Genomic DNA, 14,635 nt, shown 5'->3' with positions numbered 1-14,635 from the left:
GTTGCAAGGATAAGTTCCTGGGTTAGTGGTTCTGTTGTGTGGTATGTGGTTGTTGGTGAGTATTTGCTTCAGGTTGCGGGGCTGTCTGTAGGCAAGGACTGGCCTGTCTCCCAAGACTTGTGAGAGTGTTGGGTCATCCTTTAGGATAGGTTGTAGATCCTTAATAATGCGTTGGAGGGGTTTTAGTTGGGGGCTGAAGGTGACCGCTAGTGGCGTTCTGTTATTTTCTTTGTTAGGCCTGTCCTGTAGTAGGTAACTTCTGGGAACTTTTCTGGCTCTATCAATCTGTTTCTTTACTTCTGCAGGTGGGTATTGTAGTTGTAAGAAAGCTTGACAGAGATCTTGTAGGTGTTTGTCTCTGTCTGAGGGGTTGGAGCAAATGCGGTTGTATCGCAGAGCTTGGCTGTAGACGATGGATCGTGTGGTGTGGTCAGGGTGAAAGCTGGAGGCATGCAGGTAGGAATAGCGGTCAGTAGTTTCCGGTATAGGGTGGTGTTTGTGTGGCCATTGTTTATTAGCACTGTAGTGTCCAGGAAGTGGATCTCTTGTGTGGACTGGACCAGGCTGAGGTTGGTGGTGGGATGGAAATTGTTGAAATCATGGTGGAATTCCTCAAGGGCTTCTTTTCCATGGGTCCAGATGATGAAGATGTCATCAATATAGCGCAAGTAGAGTAGGGGCTTTAGGGGACGAGAGCTGAGGAAGCGTTGTTCTAAATCAGCCATAAAAATGTTGGCATACTGTGGGGCCATGCGGGTACCCATAGCAGTGCCGCTGATCTGAAGGTATACATTGTCCCCAAATGTGAAATAGTTATGGGTAAGGACAAATTCACAAAGTTCAGCCACCAGGTTAGCCGTGACATTATCGGGGATAGTGTTCTTGACGGCTTGTAGTCCAAATGTGCTGGTGGTGTGGAAGAGGTGAACCTCTCCATGACCCTTGGGCGTATGCAGCGACAGCAGATCCAGGAGCTGTGCACTAGCTACGCGCCAACGTTCTCAGCCACCCCAGGACTGACTGAACGGGCATACCACTCCATTGACACAGGTAATGCTCACCCAATTAGGGTCCACCCTTACCGGGTGTCTCCTCAAGCTAAAACTGCTATAGAACGGGAGATCCAGGATATGTTACAGATGGGTGTAATCCGCCCCTCTGAAAGTGCATGGGCATCTCCAGTGGTTCTAGTTCCTAAACCAGATGGGGAAATACGTTTTTGCGTGGACTACCGTAAGCTAAATGCTGTAACTCGCCCAGACAACTATCCAATGCCACGCACAGATGAACTATTAGAGAAACTGGGATGGGCCCAGTTCATCTCTACCTTGGACTTAACCAAGGGGTACTGGCAGGTACCGCTAGATGAATCTGCCAAGGAAAGGTCAGCCTTCATCACAGATCTCGGGCTGTATGAATTTAATGTACTCCCTTTCGGGCTGCGAAATGCACCCGCCACTTTCCAAAGACTTGTAGATGGTCTCCTAGTGGGATTAGGAGAATATGCAGTCGCCTACCTTGACGATGTGGCCATATTTTCAGATTCCTGGGCAGACCACCTGGAACATCTACAAAAAGTCCTTGAGCGCATAAGGGAGGCAGGACTAACTGTTAAGGCTAAGAAGTGTCAAATGGGCCTAAACAGAGTGACTTACCTTGGACACCAGGTGGGTCAAGGAACTATCAGCCCCCTACAGGCCAAAGTGGATGCTATCCAAAAGTGGCCTGTCCCAAAGTCAAAGAAACAGGTTCAATCCTTCTTAGGCTTGGCTGGTTATTACAGACGATTTGTACTGCACTACAGCCAAATCGCTGCCCCACTGACAGACCTAACCAAAAAGAAACAGCCAAATGCTGTTCAGTGGACCGGAAAGTGTCAGAAGGCCTTTAACAAGCTTAAAGCGACACTCATGTCTGACCCTGTACTAAGGGCCCCAGACTTTGACAAACCGTTCCTAGTAACCACAGATGCGTCCGAGCGTGGTGTGGGAGCAGTTTTAATGGAGAAAGGACCTGATCAAGAATTCCACCCTGTAGTGTTTCTCAGCAAAAAACTGTCTGAGAGGGAAAGCAACTGGTCAGTCAATGAAAAAGAATGTTACGCCATTGTCTACGCTCTGGAAAGGCTACACCCATATGTTTGGGGACGGCGTTTCCACCTGCAAACCGACCATGCTGCACTGAAACTAGACAAGCCATTTACAACGCACACTTTGCTTCTCTACAAAAGAAAAAGGACACTAAACTTTCTAAACTACTACATGCTACAAGGGGCCACAGCAATGGTTCCCTCAACCCACCTAGCAATATTGTTAACCTATCCAACTATACTCTCAGCCCAGCAGAAGCAGCTGTTCTATCTCGGGGCCTCTCCTTCTGCCCCTCCACCCCCACGAACATGATACAGTTCTGTGGTGACCTAGAATCCTATTTTCGACGTCTCCGTCTCAAGGAATATTTCCAAAATACCTCTGAACAACATACTAATCCACAGAGGTCTCCCTGCCAACACTACAGAAAGAGGGATTCTAGATGGACTCCTCCTGAAGGTCGAAACAGCAGACTGGACTTCTACATAGAGTGCTTCCGCCGACGTGCACGGGCTGAAATTGTGGAAAAGCAGCATCACTTGCCCCATAACCTCAGCCATGCGGAACGCAATGCCATCCACAGCCTCAGAAACAACTCTGACATCATAATCAAAAAGGCTGACAAAGGAGGTGCTGTTGTCATCATGAATAGGTCGGAATATGAACAAGAGGCTGCTCGGCAGCTCTCCAACACGAGTTTCTACAAGCCATTACCCTATGATCCCACTGAGAGTTACCAAAAGCAACTACAGCATTGCTCAAGAAACTTCCTGAAAAAGCACAAGATCAAATCCGCACAGACACACCCCTGGAACCCCGACCTGGGATATTCTATCTACTACCCAAGATCCATAAACCTGGAAATCCTGGGCGCCCCATCATCTCAGGCATTGGCACCCTGACAGCAGGATTGTCTGGCTATGTAGACTCCCTCCTCAGGCCCTACGCTACCAGCACGCCCAGCTACCTTCGAGACACCACTGACTTCCTGAGGAAACTTCAATCCATCGGTGATCTTCCTGATAACACCATCCTGGCTACTATGGATGTAGAAGCCCTCTACACCAACATTCCACACAAAGATGGACTACAAGCCGTCAAGAACACTATCCCCGATAATGTCACGGCTAACCTGGTGGCTGAACTTTGTGAATTTGTCCTTACCCATAACTATTTCACATTTGGGGACAATGTATACCTTCAGATCAGCGGCACTGCTATGGGTACCCGCATGGCCCCACAGTATGCCAACATTTTTATGGCTGATTTAGAACAACGCTTCCTCAGCTCTCGTCCCCTAAAGCCCCTACTCTACTTGCGCTATATTGATGACATCTTCATCATCTGGACCCATGGAAAAGAAGCCCTTGAGGAATTCCACCATGATTTCAACAATTTCCATCCCACCACCAACCTCAGCCTGGTCCAGTCCACACAAGAGATCCACTTCCTGGACACTACAGTGCTAATAAACAATGGCCACACAAACACCACCCTATACCGGAAACTACTGACCGCTATTCCTACCTGCATGCCTCCAGCTTTCACCCTGACCACACCACACGATCCATCATCTACAGCCAAGCTCTGCGATACAACCGCATTTGCTCCAACCCCTCAGACAGAGACAAACACCTACAAGATCTCTGTCAAGCTTTCTTACAACTACAATACCCACCTGCAGAAGTAAAGAAACAGATTGATAGAGCCAGAAAAGTTCCCAGAAGTTACCTACTACAGGACAGGCCTAACAAAGAAAATAACAGAACGCCACTAGCGGTCACCTTCAGCCCCCAACTAAAACCCCTCCAACGCATTATTAAGGATCTACAACCTATCCTAAAGGATGACCCAACACTCTCACAAGTCTTGGGAGACAGGCCAGTCCTTGCCTACAGACAGCCCCGCAACCTGAAGCAAATACTCACCAACAACCACATACCACACAACAGAACCACTAACCCAGGAACTTATCCTTGCAACAAAGCCCGTTGCCAATTGTGCCCACATATCTATTCAGGGGACACCATCACAGGGCCTAATAACATCAGCCACACTATCAGAGGCTCGTTCACCTGCACATCCACCAATGTGATATATGCCATCATGTGCCAGCAATGCCCCTCTGCCATGTACATTGGTCAAACTGGACAGTCTCTACGTAAAAGAATAAATGGACACAAATCAGATGTCAAGAATTATAACATTCATAAACCAGTCGGAGAACACTTCAATCTCTCTGGTCACGCAATCACAGACATGAAGGTCGCTATCTTAAAACAAAAAGACTTCAAATCCAGACTCCAGCGAGAAACTGCTGAATTGGAATTCATTTGCAAATTGGATACTATTAATTTAGGCTTAAATAGAGACTGGGAGTGGCTCAGTCATTATGCAAGGTAGCCTGTTTCCTCTTGTTCTTTCCTACCCCCCCCCCCAGATGTTCTGGTTTAACTTGGATTTAAACTTGGAGAGTGGTCAGTTTAGATGAGCTATTACCAGCAGGAGAGTGAGTTTGTGTGTGTATGGGGGTGGGGGGGATGTGAGAAAACCTGGATCTATGCAGGAAATAGCCCGACTTGATTATGTAAAGAGTTGTCACTTTGGATGGGCTAGCACCAGCAGGAGAGTGAATTTGTGTGGGGGGGTGGAGGGTGAGAAAACCTGGATTTGTGCTGGAAATGGCCCACCTGTTGATCACTTTACATAAGCTATTACCAGCAGGACAGTGGGGTGGGAGGAGGTATTGTTTCATATTCTCTGTGTGTATATAAAGTCTGCTGCAGTTTCCACGGTATACATCTGATGAAGTGAGCTGTAGCTCACGAAAGCTCATGCTCAAATAAATTGGTTAGTCTCTAAGGTGCCACAAGTACTCCTTTTCTTTTTGCGAATACGGACTAACACGGCTGTTCCTCTGAAACCTGTCAGTCTGCTACAGGCAGCTGATTCTAGTAGCTAAGAAGGTATGGTTGCTTGCTTAGGGGAAGCCATTTCTTGCACTCTGGCATAATCAATAGCCTTTCTTGTCTCTTTATTGAACAAATAATGTCACTCAAGGTGTTTTATCACGTGATTTTTTTTAATTCAGAAGACATATAAGGATTAGACTGAAGTTTAAAACCCTGTGGTGTGGTGGGTTACCAGGGGGATAGCTATGATGTAAGCAATTTATGCTTTCTTTTTTTTTTCATTGTGCACTAGGACATCTGTTGTATGTGACACATTTTTGCATTTGTGCTTTTGTGGCAGTCGATTGCTAAAGAGTTTCTGGTGATACTTTAAAATAAGTGCCTAATCGTTATGAATTCATTTGGTATCCATTATAATAATGTTAATCATGATACCCTTATGTGGTGTTATTGTTGATGTGATTTCTGTTAAAAATCCTCCATTTCTTGTCTCAGTTTAGTCAAGTATATATGTCCTAGTGTATCTGGATTTGGCGTCATTACAATCTCTTTGATGAATTTAGTAGAAAACTATTTTGTGAGTAGGTACTAGTGTTTAGGGATGAACAAAGCTGCCTTTCATCCAGTTTAATTTAGATTTCTCTTATTTGGTTGAGGTTTGGCAGTTTGGTTATGTGTAATGTCCCTTCTGTCTTCCACTTCTGTTTAAATTTAATTAGGTTCAGGCTTATTAGGCTCAGAAAGGAGATCGTCACATTTAACATAAACACATAACATTTGAGCTCTTTGCTGCTTTAGTGGAAAAGGCAGAAAGCTTTTCTCAGTAATGGAAAAGCAAAATTTGCATTTTATAATCTACTTTTGCCAGCCCTGCAACTTCATTCCAAGCACACAGAAAACTGAGAGGCTCAATCCCAAAGAATATTTTAAGACATACATGTAAGAGCTTTGCAACACCTGGAAGAGCATTACTTCAGCATGTTCCTCTCCTCTTGTGAAACTGCCGAGTAGACTAGTGGGGTACCTGCCCTCTTCTATACTATTTTACACTATGAGGGCCCTGTGTACTGAGGTATTTTGTTTACAAAGTTACACACTAATACACAGCCTATATTGTTTGCTGATCATTAAGGCTATGATTTTGTCACAGTGGTCATGGAAGTCATGGAATCCGTGTCTTCGAAAAACCTCCATGACTTCAGCACTGGCGGCTGGGAGCTGCAGGGTCCCGCCGCATCCCAGAGTGGCAGGCAGCTGTGAAGTACCCCCGGTGCCTGAGGCAGCAGGCCCCCAAACTCTGAGCTGCCATGGACAGCGGAGGTACCCCACACCTCTCAGCCATTATAGGCACAGGAGGTACCCCACAGCTCCCAGCTGCTGCGGGCAACAGGGGGACCCCCTCAGCTTCCCGGCCTCCACAGCAGGGCAGGGAGATCCCGGCAGCTCGACACCAAAGCAGAGGGACCCCGGTGGCTCCCTGTCAACATGGTGGGGCAGGGGGACCCCGGTGGCTTCCAGCCTCCACAGGGGGACAGGAGGATCCCCGAAGCTCCTGGCCACCGCAGAGGTCAGAGGGACCCTGGAGCTCTGAGCACCCACAGGTAGTAGGAGCCCCTTCCCATTTTAGCATGGCTATATTTAGTAAAAGTCAGGGACGGGTCACGGGCTTCTGTGAATTTTTCTTTATTGCCTGTGACCTGTCCGTGACTTACTAAAAATATCCATGACAAAAATCTTAGCTTTACTGATCATATAGTGTTCAGAGATTCCAAAGCCGAAGGGTCTATTGTGATCATTTAGTCTGTCCTCCTGTACAACACAGGTCATAGAACTTCCCCAAGATAATTCCTAGACCACATCTTTTAGAAAAAACACCCAATCTTGATTTAAAACTTGCCAGTGATGGAAAATCCACTGTGACCATTGATTGGTAAATTGTTCCATTGGTGGTTATTATGGCTTTATTTCCAATCTGAATTTGTCTAGTTTCAATTTCCAGCCATTGTGTTATACCTTTCTCTGCTAGATTGAAGAGCCCATTTTCAAGTACCTGTTCCCTATGTAGGTACTTATAGACAGTAAACCAGTCACCCCTTTACCTTCTTTGTTTTGGTAAATAAGACTGAGCTCCTTGAGTCTATGACTATGAGGAAGGTTTTCTAGTCCTTTAATCGTTCATGTGGCTCTTCTCTGAACCCTCTCCGATTTATCAACATCCTTCTTGACTTGTGGGCACCAGAACTGGACACAGTATTCCAACAACACTCACAGCAGTGCCAAATAGAGAGGTAAAATAACCTCTCTACTCCTACTCAAGATTCCCCTTTTTAAATGCATCCAAGGATTGCATTAGCCCTCTTGGCCACACTGTCACACTGGGAACTCATGTTCAGCCGATTATCGACCACAGCCCTAAATCTTTTTCAGAGTCACTGCTTCCCAGGATAGAGTTCCCAGTCATGTAAATATGGACTACATTCTTTGTTCCTAGGTATCAACATTTACATTTAACCATACTTTTAAAACTAATATTGTTTGTTTGTACCCATCTTACCAACCAATCCAGATTGCTCTGTATCAGTGACCTGTTTTCTTCGTTATTTACCACTTCCCCAATTTTTGTGCCATCTGCAAATTTTATGAGTGATGATTTTATTTTTCTTCCAGGTCATTGATAAAAATGTTAAATAATGTAGGGCCCAGAAGGGATCCTTGTGGGAGCACACTAGAAACATGCTCACTTGATGATGATGATGATGATTCTCTCTTTACAAATATACTTTGAGACCTAAACCGATTTTTAATCCATTTAATGTGTACCATGTTAATTTTATATCACTCTAGATTTTTCAAACAAAATGCTGTTGGTACTAAGTTAAACACCGTACAAAAGACAAAGAATATTACATCAACACTGTTACCTTTATCAACCAAACTTGTAATCTCATCTAAAAAGATATCAAGTTAATTTTGCACGATTCATTTTCCATAAACCCAGGTTGATTTGGCATCAATGATATTACCCTCCTTTAATTCTTTATTAATTGAGTTCATATCAGCTGCTCCATTATCTTGTCCATGATGATGTTAGACTGTCAGGCTTATAATTAGCTAGGTCATAATTAGCTAATTATAAGCCTGTCAGTCTAACACTTAGAGCATGGTGTTGCCTTTTTAAAAATTGGCACAACATTAGCTTTCTTCCAGTCTTCTGGAACTTCCACAGTGTTCCAAGACATATTGGAAATCAACATTAACAGTCCAGCAAGCTTCTCAGCCAACTCCTTCAAAACTCTTGATTGCAAGTTATCTGGACCTGCTGATTTTTAAATGTCTAACTTTAGTGGCTGCTGTTTAACATCCTCTTGAGATACTAGTAGTATGTAAAAAGTGTTAGCATATCATATGATATAACGATATATTTTTTTCCAAATACAGAACAAAAATATTTATTGAACACTTCCATCTTTTCTGCATTATTGTTGGTAATTCTTCTACTATTTCCATCTAATAATAGACTGATACCATTGTAAGGATCCCCTTTATTTCTAATGTACTTAAAAAAACTCCTTCTTAGTGTCTTTAATTCTGCTGCCCATAGATTTCTTCTTGTATCCGTTTGTTTCCTTTATCAATTTTTTACTCATACATAACTTCTGATTTATATTCATTATTATCAACTTTCCTTTTCTTCCATTCTCTCTCTTGTTTTCTCCAGCTGTCTGCACTTTCCCTCTAAATCATTTCAGTTTTTTAACCAAGACTTCTTTGTTGATTATGTCTTTTTGGGCATCTAGTGAAGTATTCTTAAACAATTCTCAATATCACATTTTCTGATTAAATTCTTCATCCCAGATGATTTAGCTCACAGTTGTTTTATACTGTTTTGGACCTTATTCTGTTTGCACATTATAAATGTCATCAACTCACGATCATGTACCTAAGCTACCGTGCATGCTTAGTTCTGTGATCAATTCCTCTCTATCTGTCAAGATGAGTTCTAATGTGGAATTCTGCCAGATTGGATACAACACCTTTTGAGTTAGAAAATTCTCATCTATAATATTTAGATATTCCAGCTAGATACAGGCAGGTGAATCTGAAGAAAAAGAAAAGGACAAGCTGTAGAAATGGAACTTCGTATCTTGCACATGAAGGTTTGTGACAAGGCATCTGTACCTATGGAAACATATAGCACAATTAGACTTGGCCATAGAACATAAGAACAAAAGAATGGCCATATTGGGTCAGACCAATGATCCATCTAGCTTGGTATCCTGTCTTCCAACAGTGGCCAATGACAGGTACTTCAGCGAGAATGAACAGAACAGGCAATCATCGAGTGTTGTCCACTCCCAGCTTCTGGCAAACATAGGCTAGGGACATGGTGTTCCATCTCTGACCATCCTGGTAATAGCCACTCATGGACTTATCTTCCGTGAACTTATTTGAACCCCATTATAGTTTTGGCATTCACAACATTCCCTGGCAATGAGTTCCATAGATTCACTGTGCATTGTGTGAAGTACTTCCTTTTGTTTGTTTTAAACTTGCTGCCTATTAACTTCATTGGTTGATCCCTAGTTCTTCTGTTATGTGAAGGAGTAAATAACATTTCCTTATTCACTTTCTCCACACCACTCAAGATTTTATAGACTTTTACAATAGTCCCATTTAGTCATCTCTTTAAGTCCCAGTCTTTTTAATGACAGGTTTCAGAGTAACAGCCGTGTTAGTCTGTATTCGCAAAAAGAAAAGGAGTACTTGTGGCACCTTAGAGACTAACCAATTTATTTGAGCATGAGCTTTCGTGAGCTACAGCTCACTTCATCGGATGCATACTGTGGAAACTGCAGAAGATACGGAAGCTGTTCCATACCCCTAATCATTTTTGTTATCCTTCTCTGTACCTTTTCCAACTCTAATATATCTTTTTTGAGATGGGGTGACCAAATCTATATGCATTATTCAAGATGTGGGTGTACCATGGATTTATATGGAGGCATTATGATATTTTCTAACTTATTATCTATCCATTTCCTGATGGTTCCTAATACTCTGATAGCTTTTTTGACTGCTGCTGCACATTGAGTGGATGTTTTCAGAGAATTATCCACAATGACTCCAAGATCTTTTCTTGTGTGGTAACAGCACTTTCTATTTATTGTTGGGATTATGTTTTCCAGTGCACAATACTTTGCATTTATCAGCACTGAATTTCATCTGACATTTTATTGCCCCATCACCCAGTTTTGTGAGATCCCTTTGTAACTCTTGGCAGTCTTGAGTAATTTTGTATTGTCTGCAAATTTTGCCACTCCACTGTTTACCCCTTTTTCCAGATAATTTATTAATATGTTGAATAGTACTGGTCCCTCGGTTCTGCTTACCTCTCTGCATTTGGAAAACTGACCATTTATTCCTGCCCTGTGTTTCCTTTTAGCCAGTTACTAATCCAGGAGAAGACATTCCCTCTAATCCCATGACTGCCTACTTTAAGAGCCTTTGGTGAGGGACCTTGTCAAAGGCTTTCTGAAAGTGTGAGTACACTATATGCACTGGATCACACACGTCACATGTTTGTTGACCCCCTACAAGAAATCTAATAGATTGGTGTGGTATGATTTCCCTTTCTCGGAGCCATGTTGACTCTTCACCAATAAATCATGTTCATCTATGTGTCCGATAATTCTGTTCTTTATTATAGTTTCAACCAGTTTGTCCGGTACTGAAGTTAAGCTTATCGAACTGTAATTACCAGGATCACCTTTGGAGGCTTTTTAAAAAATTGTTGTCACATTAGCTATCTTCTAGTCATCTGGCACAGAAGTTGATTTAAAAGATAGGTTGCATGCCACAGTTAGTAATTCTGAAATTTCATATTTAAGTTTCTTCAGAACTCTTGGGTGAATACCATCTGGTCCTGGTGACTTATTACGCTTTAATGTATCAATTTGTTCCAAAATCTCTTCTAATGACACCTCAAGTAGGGACAATTCCTCAGATTTGTTACTTAAAAAGGAACGGCTCAGGTGTGGGAATCTCTCTCACATCTCTCTCTCACAGCTGCTAACCAGCTGAGCGGCGAACAGCAGAGAGGCTAACAGAGGGAGTTTGCCTGGGATCTGTCTGAGAGGAGGTACGCTAAGGGCTGCATTAGGGAGGCTGTGTTGGTGAGTATCTGAGTGTCTGTTGTGGGGACAGTTTGACCGTGTGCTTGATTGGTTGTTTGAAAAATGTGAATTGGGAGTGCTTTGTTCCAGGTGAGCCCTGAGTGGGCCTGACTGTTATAAAAAGCCAGTCAGCTGCGAACCAGCTGAGTGGTGAACAGCAGAGAGGCTAACAGAGGGAGTTTGATTGGGAGTTCACCCAGGGAAAGCCCTCTGAGGCTTACATCTTGCCAGCTTCTCTGAATAGTCACTACAACTCCTGAGGAAGTTCGTAGGATGGTAATATGGATGGGGAGTGTTCAGCTGTTGTGACCTGCCTTGGATGTGCCATGTTTGTCTTTCTTCCACAGGACAGAAGTGACTTTGTCTGTACAAAGTGCAAGCTGGTCTCCATATTGGAAGAGAAGGTTCAAGGTCTGGAGAAACAAGTATTGACCCTGTGTTGCATAAGAGAAATTGAAGATTTCCTGGACAGACGTCAGGATATGCTTCTACGGACACAGTGTTCTTAAAATTCAGAGCAGGCTACACAGTGGGGACAGGAGGACGGTGAAGAAATTTGGCAGCATGTGACCTCCAGAAGAAGAAAAGGGAGTGTCCATGTACCAGCAATGCAGATACAGGTAAGCAACTGTTTTCATGTTCTCTCCAGAGGTACTAATGCGGAGAGTAGACTAGATGATACATCTGAGGGAAGGGAACAGAAGGAGACTCCGCCGATTGGAAGGCATGAGATGCACAGTCCTAGGGATGGGGGTTCCATGACCACCGCTCCCAAGAGGAGGTGGGTCGTGGTGGACGGGGACTCTCTTCTCAGGGGGACTGAGTCATCTATCTGCCACCCTAACCGGGAAAACTGAGAAGTCTGCTGCTTGCCAGAAGCTAGGATTTACGATGTGACGGAGAGACTGCTGAGACTCATCAAGCCTCGGATCACTACCCCTTCCTGCTTCTCCTCGCGGGCGCCAATGATACTGCCAAGAATGACCTTGAGAGGATCACTGCAGACTACGTAGCTCTGGGAAGAAGGATAAAGGAGTTTGAGGCACAAGTGGTGTACTCATCCATCCTCCCCGTGGAAGGAAAAGGCCTGGGTAGAGACCGTTGAATTGTAGAAGTCAGCGAATGGCTACGCAGGTGGTATAGGAGAGAAGGCCATGGGATGGTGTTCCAAGAAGGAGAAGTGCTAGGCAGAGACGGGCTCCACCTAACGAAGAGAGGGAAGAGCATCTTAGCAAGCAGGCTGGCTAACTTTGTGAGGAGGGCTTTAAACTAGGTTCACCGGGGGAAGGAGACCAAAGCCCTGAGGTAAATGGGGATGTGGGATACCGGGAGGAAGCAAGAGCAGGAGAGCACGAGAGGGGAGGGCTCCTGCCTCATACTAAGAAAGCAGGGTGAACAGCTATTTATTTCAAGTGCCTATACACAAGTGCAAGAAGCCTGGGAAACAAGCAGGGAGAACTGGAAGTCCTGGCACAGCCAAGGAATTGTGATGTGATTGGAATAACAGAGACTTGGTGGGAAAACTCACATGACTAGAGTACTGTTGTCAAGGTTCCTTCCCCACTCTGAACTCTAGGGTACAGATGTGGGGACCTGCATGAAAAACCCCCTAAGCTTATTTTTACCAACTTAGGTTAAAACTTCCCCAAGGTACAAACTATTTTACCTTTTGTCCCTGGACTTCATTGCTGCCACCACCAAGCGTCTAACAAATATAACAGGGAAAGACCCCACTTGGAAACGTCTTTCTTCCCAAAATCCCCTCCAAGCCCTACACCCCCTTTCCTGGGGAAGGCTTGATAAAAATCCTCACCAATTTGCATAGGTGAACACAGACCCAAACCCTTGGATCTTAAGAACAATGAAAAAGCAGTCAGGTTCTTAAAAGAAGAATTTTAATTAAAGAAAAAGTAAAAGAATCACCTCTGTAAAATCAGGATGGTAAATACCTTACAGGGTGATCAGATTCAAAATATAGAGAATCCCTCTAGGCTAAACCTTAAGTTACAAAAAGACACAAAACCAGGAATATACAAGGGAAGAAGGAGGATCCTGGGAACTACAGGCCAGTCAGCCTCACCTCAGTCCCTGGAAAAATCATGGAGCAGGTCCTCAAGGAATCAATTCTGAAGCACTTAGAGGAGAGGAAAGTGATCAGGAACTGTCAGCATGGATTCACCAAGGGCAAATCATGCCTGACTAATCTATTTGCCTTCTATGATGAGATAACTGGCTCTGTGGATGAGGGGAAAGCGATGGATGTGTTGTCCCTTGACTTTAGCAAAGCTTTTGACACTGTCTCCCACAATATTCTTGCCAGCAAGTTAAATAAGTATGGGCTGGATGAATGGACTACATGGTGGATAGAAAGTTGGCTAGATTGTCGGGCTCAATGGGTAGTGATCAATGGCTCCATGTCTAGTTGGCAGCCGGTATCCAGTGGAGTGCCCCAAGGGTTGGTCCAGGGGCTGGTTTTGTTCAATATCTTCATAAATGATCTGAAGGATGGTGTGGATTGCACTCTCAGCAAGTTTGCAAATGACACTAAACTGGGAGGAGAGGTAGATACGCTGGAGAGTAGGGATAGGATACAGAGGGCCCTAGACAAATTAGAGGATTGGGCCAAAAGAAATGTGATGAGGTTCAAGAAGGACAAGTGCAGAGTCCTGCACTTAGGACGGAAGAATCCCATGCATCGCTACAGACTAGGGACTGAATGGCTCGGCAGCAGTTCTGCAGAAAAGAACCTAGGGGTTACAGTGGATGAGAAGCTGGATATGAGTCAACAGTGTGCCCTTGTTGCCAAGAAGGTCAATGGCATTTGGGGATGTATAAGTAGGGGCATTGCCAGTAGATCGAGGGATGTGATCGATAAGTAGGGCATTACCTAGGGAGGTGGTGGAATCTCCTTCCTTAGAAGTTTTTAAGGTCAGGCTTGACAAAGCCCTGGCTGGGATGATTTAGTTGGGGATTGGTCCTGCTTTGAGCAGGGGGTTGGACTAGATGACCTCCTGAGGTCCCTTCCAACCCTGATATTCTATGATTCTATGATTCTGTGATCCTTTGCTGTGAAGACTGATGCAGAACATTCATTTAGTTTCTCTGCAATGGCCTCATTTCCTTTGAATGCTCCTTTAGCACCTGTATGGTTTAGCAGGCTTCTTGCTTCTGATGTGCTTTAAAAAAATTCTGTTAGTTTTTGAGTCTTTGGCTAGTTGCTTTTCAAATTCTTTTTTGGTCTGCGTAATTATGCTTGCCAGAGTTTATACTCTTTTCTGTTTTCCTCGGTACAATTTAACTTCCACTTTTTAAAGAATGCTTTCTTGCCTCTAATCTCTTCTTTTACTTCGTTATTTAGCCATGGTGGCACTTTTTTGGTCCTCTTATAATTATTATTTTTTAATTTGGGGTAAACATTTGATGTGAGCTTCTATTATGATGAATTAGAAAATTTTCCATG

Source organism: Caretta caretta, chromosome 3, assembly GCF_965140235.1.
Source record: "Caretta caretta isolate rCarCar2 chromosome 3, rCarCar1.hap1, whole genome shotgun sequence".
In the NCBI taxonomy this organism is placed as follows: Eukaryota; Metazoa; Chordata; order Testudines; family Cheloniidae; genus Caretta; species Caretta caretta.
Note: the sequence above shows the minus strand (reverse complement) of the source record.